At 42.3% G+C, this 11159-nt stretch overlaps 1 pseudogene; it reads right to left on the reverse strand.

The window, feature by feature from the left end:
* Positions 1-2313: 2313 nt before the first annotated feature.
* Positions 2314-11159, reverse strand: part of LOC115872226 — a 14647-nt pseudogene continuing 5801 nt past the window's right edge.

The following is an 11159-nucleotide window of genomic DNA, read 5'->3' on the forward strand; positions in this document are numbered from 1 at the left end:
AAAAATTAGATAAAAAAACCCAAGAGATTGAAAAGCACAAATAATTAAAAGTGTATCAAGATCTGGTTATAAAGACCTGGAATCTGAATCAAACATTTCATGATTTCTCGTTTTAAGAAAATTCATCACATGAGGGAAACAGCGTAAAATAATAGTTTTCTTTAGGTTGCGGGAAGCCACAGCTGTGTTACCAACTGAAACGGGCCCTGCTCTCCTGTTGGATCAACGTCCTCCGAAGACTTCCTCCCTTACAGGCGCCACAGCATTTCATTCTTACCATGGAGACATTGAGCAACGCACCGGGTCTGTGCTTGTTTGGTCGGAAACCAGATGAAAATGCTTTATTTGCTGCATGGTTGGAGAGTTTCCCTGAAGTTATAATTCCAGAAGATCTCATGAAGTTAATGAAAATAGGGGTATAAATTACTCTTCAGTTCTCCTTCCTGAAAGCTCTTTCCTCACCCCAGTTCCCAAGAAGAACATTTCTGGAGTTTTTCTTTTCTTTGTTTTTTTTTTCCTCCCCAAGTCCAATGATTAAGAATTGAATAGGGCCACTAACCTGATCTTGACCTCATTCTAACCCTACTGGCTGCAATAAATAAACCACCCTTGACATGAGCCCTCACCATGTTGACCCAGTCCCCATTAGTGGTCGCCTTGTCTCCTGGCTAAACAAAGCTACAGAGAGCCGTCCAGCCAAGAAGTAGGGAAGTCACCTTGCTGAAAAGGAGACAAAACCTGGGGGTGGAAACTCATTTCCAAGAGACTGAACATGGGGGTGGCAAATTGATGGAACATTGCTCACTGCAAGTCTGAAAAGCAGAAAAACAACTGGAACTTGCCCGTCTGGGGGCTAGTTCATTCCATTATGATAGCAAATAAAGCTAATGAGCAAAATAGTCTGACTCACATCCTGGCACCAACATTAGACAACACCTTAAGGTTAATTAAGGAAAGAAAACCCAAATAAGTATCAAAACAGTATCTCGGTTCATTTTTCATTTGCCCGGAAAGGCTGGACATATTTTTATGCCAGCTCATAAGTTGCATTTAAAACAAAAAGTTGACATTAACACACCCAAAAGGTACCTAGTGCCTAGTTCAATTTTCTCACGGTCTCATTTTTTAAATGCCCTAACCCACTGCCACCGAGTCCATTCTGGCACATGGAGACCCTATGTAGATAGGGTTCCTGAGGCTGTAATCAGTAACTTCATCTTTCTTCCTTGCAGTGGCTCATGGGCTTGAACTGCCAATCTTGTGGTGAGTAGTCCAGTGCTTATTGAACCACGCCGCCAGGGCTCCTTAAGCATGCACTAGGGCTCTCTATTTTTGTGCCTTTTTGTGTCTGTTTTTTCCATACGACTGCCTGTGTTACAGAGGGTCAGCTATCTTCATAAGTCTTAGAGATGTCCTCACACAATTATAGGTATGTATGTATATGTGTCATTGCTGTCAGTTGTCATTGAATCCGTTAACACTCCTGGTGACGCCATGTGTGCGTAGGAGGACTGCTGCATAGCATCTTCACGATGGTGACCCTTTTAGAAACAGACCGTCAGACTTGTTGCTCAAGGCCTCTGCGGAATTTCAAACTGTCCACCTGTAGGCCAGTAGGGAAACCCTTAACCCAGCAGTTCTCAACCTGTGGGTCACGACCTTTCACAGGGGTCGCCAGATTCATCACAGTAGCAAAATTACAGTGATGAAGTAGCAATGAAAATAATTTTATGGTTGCAGGTCACCACAACATGAGGAACTGTATGAAAGGATCGCGGAAGGTTGAGAACCGCTGAGTTAACCATTGTCACCACACAAGAACTCTGCTATATATGAAATTGCCATTTTTGTAGCTCAGTAATCATCTGGATTAGTAATTCCAAGTGGTTTAACCTAATATCCATGTAATATATATGTATATATTACATAGTGTACATAAAGACTTCACATATTTTACCTTAATTAATTCTTAGAGTAATCTTATAAAGGCAACCCTACTTTCCTCAAGTTCTAGAACTACAAACTAGAGCTAAGGAAACAATACTTTGTCTACTAAGGGCTTTCAGAATTCAGATTTAGAAAATGTCCCCTTTGCCACATAGTGTCTCTAGTCTTCCCACTGTGGAGCCTACTTGACTGGTCTGAACTTGAGTCCGAGGTGCTCTGTGGTCGGCTGAGAGCTCAAAGGGTGGTGGTCTTTCTCAGGACGTGAGTCTTCACAGAGGACTAAGTCTCCATGGGCTGATGAAACTAATCCAGAATGTTCCAATAATAGTGATACGAATGGTACTTATTTCTATAAGAAATCTTGATTCAGTTCTTCAGGCTTTTGTGGGGAGCATTGGCTTGGTCAAATTCTTGCATGTCTTTTTGAGAAATCCTAATTTTCCAAGAAGTTTAAAGTGGGAAAGAGAGTACTTATAAAACAGTTGAGCAAAGGTGCCCAGACACAGGGTAACCTAGTTCTGTCCTCTTCCAAATTACAGAGCATGAGAAGTGGTTTGCTGGCTTTCCGGTTCCTACCCTGAGCATTTTGGGAAGTAAGACCACAGCAGTCTAGATTTACATTGTTGATTTTATTTTTCTTTCAGTAAATGCTTATGTAAAGCCATCCTGTTGTGTTGGTCTTCGGTTTATTTTCAGCTCCCAACCATGGCTGCCCTGCAGTTATTTTTAAAAATTAAACTGTTGCACTAGGTCACAAGGACATCATTCTATAAACCCTGTGCACAGCTGACATTTCTAGTGAGCAGCGGTGTCAAGGAAGCTGGTGCTGGCTGAGCAATCACCTCTTCAGGGTTCTCGGAGAAGAAGATAGAATATGCAGAATTCAATCGTGAAATGGAAAAGCGAACCAAAATGAAGTTATTAGGAAAACATTCCTGTCACAAGGATCAAATTCAGGAACTGATGGGGAAGGGAAGGGTACAGTTGTTCCCAGGCCAGGCCTTACCAGACTCTAGTCCCATGAGGATTGCACTGTTCCCAAATGGAGACTTCCTGGTAGTGTGTGTGTGTGTGTTCTCAGGGGTCTACAAGTTTCCCTTGAGAATATTTCATTTCGCTTTTGTTTTAATGATCAGCTAAAAATAATCAGAATTTCTGATATATGCTAAAACATGGGTGAACCTTGAAAATTAACCAGACATAATAGGGATACTCTTGTATGATGCTATTCAGAATATCTAGATTAAGCAAATGCATAGAGACAGAAGGTAGATTACCAGGGATTTACCAGGTACAGCATTTCAGACTGGGGTAGTGAAACATTTTGGAACTAGATGGTGCTGACGGTTGCACTACATCCCAGATGTAATTAATGCTTCTATGTTTGACACATTCAAGTGGTTAAAATAGCAAAATTTTATGTGATAGATATGAGTGAAAGTCAGAGTGTGGCTACAAAATCCTAGAACCATTTATTAAACAAATGTATAAAATGTGACACTATTGTTGCTCTTAATCTAGGTCTACATGCCTCTAAGGCAGCGGTTCTCAACCTGTGGGTTGCAACCCCTTTGGGGGTCGAATGACCCTTTCACAGGGGTCGCCAGATTCATAACAGTAGCAAAATGACAGTGATGAAGTAGCAACAAAAATAATTTTATGGTTGGGGAGGGGGAGCGGGTCACTACCACATGAGGAAATGTATGTAAGGAACGCCACATGGGAAGGCGGAGAACCACTGCTCCAAGGTCATGTTTCCATCTCTCTAAGCCTTTGCAAAGAGTTCTGTGCTCTTCAGTTTACACATGTTTGTATCCTTGAAGATCCAGCTAGTTCCTTTTCGATGCTCTTTGAGTTTGGGAAACACAAAGAGTCTGAAGGGGCAAGCTCAGGGCTGGTAGACGGACAGGGTAAGGCTTCTCAATGATCGTTCCATAGCACAGCCCTGCTGCCCTGACAGAAGGAGCAGCTGCATTATGGTGATGGTGGAGATTTTCTGGGCACAAATGTGCAGGGGCTTTTTTCTCCTCGATGCAGTTTTTCAGACTCTTAGAACTTCTCTCTTAGAAGTCCTGTGATTGTCCTGTGTCCTTCAGGAAAATCTATCGAGATTAGCCCTTTGGAATTAAAAAAAAAAAAGTTGTATTTTAGGTTGAGTCGTCTAGAGAAAAAAAGCCATTAACATCCATATATGTATAAGAAAGAACTTTATTTCCAGAAGGAGTCTCCGCCCAGTCGAACTCAAGTCCATGGGTCCAACACTGGCTGGGGCCCCTTCAGATTCACATTGCTGCAGGCCCCTGATGCAGAAAGGTAAAGCAGGAAGCAAGGTAGTCGTCATTGGGTGGATGCACAGTCACATGAATGCAAGGTTGGTGGGAACATGGCAGGGCAGTGACTGGTCTCACATGGGGCTGCCCTGGAGGCAGACACAGAATTCAAGGAGGGAGAAAGAGAGAGGTTCCCCTTATCTAATAAAAAAGGCCACACCCCCAACAGTTCACTAGGTTGTAACCTGATTAATAGATGGGTCTGCCCCCACATTCACACAGGTTTAAATTCACTGTCACTGAGTCGGTTCTGATTCATGGTGATCCTATAGGACAGGGTAGAGCTGCCCCTGTGGGTTTCCAAGACTGTAACTCTGTATGGGAGTAGAAAGCCTCATGTGTTTCCAGTGGAACAACTGTGGTTTTGAACTGCCAGCTCGTGGTTAGCGCCAGAAGCACTACCCAGCAGGACTCCAGGCCTGGGGGTGCAAGTTGACATAAAGTCTAACCCCAACAACAGTAATCATAAACCTCTGAGCTGATTTCGCTGCCTTAAATTTCCCTGGCCTAACAGATCCCCTTGGAAGCCACTGTTTTGCTTGGATCTTTCTGAAAGCACCCTAGAAAGCCTAAGATAAAGAATTCCAGAGAGAATTGGCTGCAGTCAGTGCTGATCACGCACACGTTTAAACACATTTTACTTGTGATAAACGCATGCTTGTACAAATCAGTAGCAATTCTTTGTTTCCTACCTCTCAAAAATCCAGCCCCTAATTTTCATTCTTAATAGAGCACATATGCACTTTTTGTACCACAAATCTGCCTGTAATACCTGTTGTAAAGGGTGTAAACAATGTAAAAGAGGAAAGAATTAATGCTTCCTGGAAGGTACGGGTAAGATGTACAGAAGAGACTGCTTTTCAAATTCTTTGGAATATTTTATTGGGTTTGGGTGAAAGTTTACAAAGCATTTCCCCCCATCATCCTTTCATAGCATTGATTGCAATCCCTTCAGTATGTCAGCATCCTGCCCGCATTTAACCTGAGTAGTCCGTTTCTTTCCACCCAGCTTTCCAAAAAGGCAGATTCCGCCCACTTCGGTCTCGTGCAGTGGAGTGCCCCATGGAGGATATTGCCCACAGGTGTTATTGTTCACTTTGTAGACTGCATGTATTTTGGTTGTAAGGTCGTCTCTGGGAGTGGGTTCACTTCTAAGTTTGAAGCCTATCTAAGTGCTACAGTCTTGGAAATTCCACCACTGTCCAGAGAACAGTGTGAATCTGACTTTTGTTTTGCAACTTTCTCTCATTCTGCCTAGGACCTTCTATTGTGATCCCTGCCAGAGCTGTTGACACTGGAAGCCAGGCACCATCTAGTTCTGTTCTTGCGCTACTGAAAGCTATGGTTCACGTGGTCCCTTACTCCTGTGTACTGTTTCGGTCCATCTTTGGCTTTCTTCGTTCTTTTCTGTTTCAGATGGGAAGTGATCAGTACAATATGTGTACCTTTGTCCTGTAGGGTCACTGTGATTCAGAATTGGTTTGGTAGTATTAAAGCTTTCTTTTGTACTTTTTTGTTTGTGTGCTTGTTTGTGTGCTTGTTTGTTTGTTTGTTTGTTTGTTTGAATAAGGGGATGAAAGGTAGGGTGGATGGTGAACTACAAGACAAAGAGCTCGGTCTGACACCAGATCCTAATGTGATTATTCACAGTGAACTAAGGGAGCAGTGAGTGTCTAGCAGCATGAACAGAGTCATTTTTAAGGTCGTTTATTGGTGCTCTTACAGCTTTTATACAATCCATATATCAATCGCATCAAGCATATTCGTACATATGCTGCCATCATTATTTTCTAAACATTTACATTATATTTGAGCCTTTGGTATCAGCTCCTCTTTTCACTCTCCTCCCTCCCACCCTTGTAACCCCTTGATAAATTATAAATTATTGTTACTTTCATATCTTACACCAACCGCTGTATTCCTTCCCCGGTGGTTTCTCCCTACCCCCACCCCCACCCTGCCCTCCTGGTATTGCCACTCTCATTTCTGTTCCTGAGGGGTCTATCTGACCTGGATTCCATGTGTCCTAAGCTCTTACCTGTACCTGTATACCTGCTCCGGCCTAGCCTGCAGTGAAAGGCAGGATTGGGGTCATGATAGTGGAGGTTGAGGAAGCCTCAAAGAAGTAGAGGAATATTGTGTGTTTCATCAGTGATATACTTCACCCTGGTTGTCTCATCCCTTCCTCGAAACCCTTTTGTGAGGGGATGTCCCATTATCTACAGATGGGTTTGGGGCCTCTGCTCTAACCCCCTTCGTTCTCAACAATATGTTTTTTGTTTGTTTGTTTGTTTGTTTGTTTGTTTGTTTGGGGTCTTTGATGCCTGTTACCTGATCCTGTAGGCACCTCATGATCACATAGGCTGGTGTGCTTCTTCTGTGAGGCCTTGTTGCTTCTCTGGTAGATGACTACCTGTTTATCTTCAAGCCTTTAAGACCCCAGATACTATATCTTTTGATAGCCAGGCACCATCTTCTTTCTTCGCCAAATTTGCTTATGCACTCATTTTGTCTGCAGTGATTATGCTGGGAGGGTGAGCATCACAGAATCCCAGGTTGTTAGAACAAAAATGTTCTTGCATTGAGAGAGGGCTTGAGCAAAGGCCCAAAGTCTGTCCACTCCATCAATGTATTGCCATGTAAATATATGTCCCTATGCCAGTACCTCTATTTTTATGAATTAATATATTTACATGTGTACATACCTGTTTACACCTCTATCCATAGCTTTGCTTCCTAGATCATTCCTCTATTTCTGTTTACCTTCCTACTTTCTCACCATCACACTTGCCCTTTTTCTGCCTCTTAGTAATTCCCCTCAGCTAGATTGTCGTTGCTCCAACAGAATCTCTGTATCCTCCTCATTGTTGATTTTAATTCCCTAGTTGTTCCCCTGTTTATGGTGTTGTTTGCTCACCACTCCCTTCCCCTACCTCCTCCTCGGGCTTGCTTCCCATGCCTATCTCATATAGGTAGGCAAACCAATAAAAATGTAGACAATACAAAAAGAAAACAAAAAATTGAATAAAAAGAGAAAAATACATAAAGAAAAATCCTAATAACTAGCGAGAAAAAAAACCAAAACCCATAGATAATTCCAAGTCTGTCCATTGACCTTTATGACTATCTCCTCACTGGTCTTGGGGGGTTCCGGAAACTGCCCTACCTAGCCTAAAGTCTATTTTGGGGGCTCCTCAGGGACTTTGTGGCTTGGCTTTGCTCCCTGTGCTGATCTGTTATGTTCCCTTCTTGGTTCGCCCCACTGTGACCGGTTCAGACTGGACTCACTCCCTGCCGTGTGTCCCCAGTATTGTTCCCTGTGGCAGTATGCTCCAGCGAGGGGTCATCATGTCTCAAACTGCTGTAGGTCCTACAGTCCTCTCTGTGCCTTAGCAGTTCCATGCAGGGATGTCGTCCTTAGGGCGCTGTGTGCCAATATGGGGTCTAGAACCTCACTCTCTCTTTTTCCTTCTTGTTTTGCTTCCATGTGGCATGGCAGGCTAGCTCCTCTCCCCAGCCTGTAGGTTTAGTGTTCAGGGTCATTTTAGGTAACCAATTTCACTTGGGTGATTTCTTTTGGCTTTCAAATGATCAAACAGTGTGAAAATGCACTTTGTTATAGCTCAGGATATGGCAAAGCTCAAGGCTAAGGGAAAATCAGCTGGGGATATGAGGGGCAGAAATCGTGATATAGATATCTGTTTACCAGATTTCCTGGTGATCCAAAACAAATCAAAACTGAGAAATCCGCAGTAATGGAAAATATTTGAAACAAATATTGGTACAACATGGTGAACATAGTTACAACTCACTGCACCGTACATTTTAAAATGTTGCAACATCATGTTTTGTTATTTATATGTTGTTATTGTTAGGTGTCATTGAGTTGGTTCCAACGTGTAAGGACCTATGTACAACAGAATGCAACACCGCCTGGCCCCACGCCATTCTCACAACCATTCCTGTGATTGATCCCCTTGTTCCAGCCACTGTGCCCATCCATTTGGGGAGGGCCTTCTCTTGTTCCCTGCTCCTCTACTAAGCACGGTCCAAGGTATGTTACACAAAGTCTTAACATCCTTGCCTCTAAGGAGCATTCTGGCTGTACTTCTGAGACATATCTGTTGTTCTTTGGGCAGTCCCTGGTACTTTCAATAGTCTTCACTAACACCGAAATTCAAATGCACCTGTTCTTCTTCAGTCTGCCTTAGTCAATGTCCACCCTTCACATGCATGTGAAGCAATTGAAGAAACCGTGACCTGAGTTAGACCTTAGTCTTCAAAATAGCATCCTTACTTTTCAACACATTAAAAGGTCTTATGTAGCACATTTACCTAATGCAATGCATCCTTTGATCTCTTGACCGCTGCTTCCATGAGCATTGGTTGTGGATTAAAGCAAGACGATATCACTGACAACTTCAACCTTTTCTCTGTTTATCTATTGTTCCAGTTGAATTGTAATCAATACTGAAGGGTACAAATCTTGATCTTCAGCAGCAAGTGCTCCAAGTCCCTTCAGTAGGTATGGTTGTGTCATCTGCAAAGTAAAAGTTGTTAATAAGCCTTCCTCTAATCCTGATGCCATGTTCTTCTTCAGAGAACCCAGCTTCGCTGGTGATTTGCTCAGCATACAGATTGAATAAGTATGTTGAGAGAATACAACCCTGTCTAATAGCTTGCCTGATTTTAAACCATGTAGCATACCCATCTTCTGTTCACACAACTGGCTCTTGATCCTTGTACAAGTTCTGCATGAGCACAATGAAGTGTTCTATAATTGTCATTCTTCTCAAGGCTATCCATAGTTTATTATGATCCACACAGTCGAATGCTTTTGCATAGTCAATAAAAAAACAAGTAAATGTCTTTCAGGTATTCTCATCTTAGTCTGGAAATTCTTCTAAAACCTGTTGACTTTAAGTGACCCTGCTGGTATTTGAAATACCAGTGATATAGCTTCCAGCATCACAGCAACACAGAAGCCACACGGTACGACAAACAGATGTTTGGTGGTGCTTTATATATAGATAAATAAAATACAATTTTTTTCTGACAAATCAGCACTGATTGACATTATGACTTAGCTATTTTGGAAACAGATTTGTCACAATGTCTCTGAGATGGAGTTTTTTATATACTTTACTTCCTGGGTAATATAGAGGGCATAAAGTAAAATATGGAGGTTTTTTTTTAAAAAAGAGGTTGAGTAAAATTATAAAAGATTTGGAATGCCATTTAAATGACTGTGCACTAAATAAAAATATTGAAGAGGAAGAAGAAAAGATTTTAAAATAAAGAGTTCTTTTTTTTAAATTGGGGGCTCTTACAGCTCTTATCACAATCCATACATATCCATTGTGTCATATGTTGTCATCTTCTTTTTCAAAACATTTTCTTTCTACTTGAGCCCCTGGCATCAGCTCCTCTGGTTCTTTAATGTCCCCACCCCACTATGACCCCAATTCTATCTTACAAATCTGGCTAGACCGGAACATGTACACTGGTACAGATAAGAACTCACAACACAGGGAATCCAGAACAGATAAGCCCCTCAAGACCAATAAGGGGAGCAGCGATACTAGGAAGGTAAGTGAGGAGGGGGCAGTAAGGGGAACCGACCACAATGGTCAATGTGACGGGTAGCAGAAAAGTGGGTGAAGTAAGATAGCAGTCGGTGTAAGACAGGTAAGAAAAGGAGAAGAAGAATTTATTCATTATCAAGGGGCATGGAGAAGGGAGGATAGAGGAGGGAGGTGGGAAATGAGGTAAAACAAAGAATTCTTACTAATCATTGGACATAAAGTCCAATACCAGCCTTCCAAATACTAAGTTCACATTCTAGTCAAGGTACCAACCTGACTAAATCTAGTCAACAGATAAAGAGAGAACTCCCATACAAATCTCTGGTGGCGGTGTCAGTTAGGTATTCAGTTGCTAACCACAAGATTGACTGTACAAACCCACCAGCTGTGGGGGAAACAATGAGGCCATTGGGTCCCATAAATACGCACCGCCTCAGAAACCCTGTGGGTCGGAATCGACTCTGTGACAGTGGGTTTGGTTTGGGTTGGGTTTTTTTTTAATGTTTTGGGGCTTTTTGTTTTGTTTTGCTTTTGTAAACTGAGAGGTGACATAATCAGAGCCATGTTTCAGTGGGATCTGGTCTGAGAGAGAATGGAGGCGGGAGGGCAGAACTCCAGTCTGAAGCCATTGCAACAGTCCAGGCAGGAGATAAAGAGGAGTACACAAACCCTAAGAGGACTTGAAGTTAAGTACGCAGGCAGTTTCTTGGGGAAGGGCAGTTTCACTATTTTTTTTAAACAGATGAGAAAAACAAACTGGGGGGAAATATTTTTTCAGATATGTCTGACTTAAAAATCATTGGAATATTTTGATTCAACAGGCTTTTCTCTAGCACGGGATATAATGAAAAGTACGCAGACCAGTTACTCGGATTCCAAACACACAACATACTTTTTCTGTTGTTTACTTAACTTCCATCTGACCTAGCTGTGGAAACATAAAGCAACCAATCGTTGACCATGGTGTCTGTTTGCACACTTAGAAAACTATAGGTTACATTCCCAGAGGTTTGGATTTTGCCAGGAATCAGACCCACAGCCGTAAAATTGTGAAACCGAACAGTCAGGAAAGCAACACGAGCAGTTTCTTTGTGTGTATTTGGTGTGTTCTTGAGAAGGGAGAGGAGCGAGTAAATGGCACCTATGAGAATGCAATAAAGCTGACACTTGATATTTTTAATTAAAAGTCATTAGCCGTAGGTAGCTTCTAGATATTCTGGGATAGCTCACAAAATCAAGTAGACAGGAGTCGTGGAGGCTCAATGGTCAAGTACTCGACTCCTAACCAAAAGAATAG

This window comes from Echinops telfairi, unplaced genomic scaffold (assembly GCF_000313985.2).
Source record: "Echinops telfairi isolate 266 unplaced genomic scaffold, ASM31398v2 ScPeMD7_7421;HRSCAF=8459, whole genome shotgun sequence".
NCBI classification, from domain to species: Eukaryota; Metazoa; Chordata; class Mammalia; order Afrosoricida; family Tenrecidae; genus Echinops; species Echinops telfairi.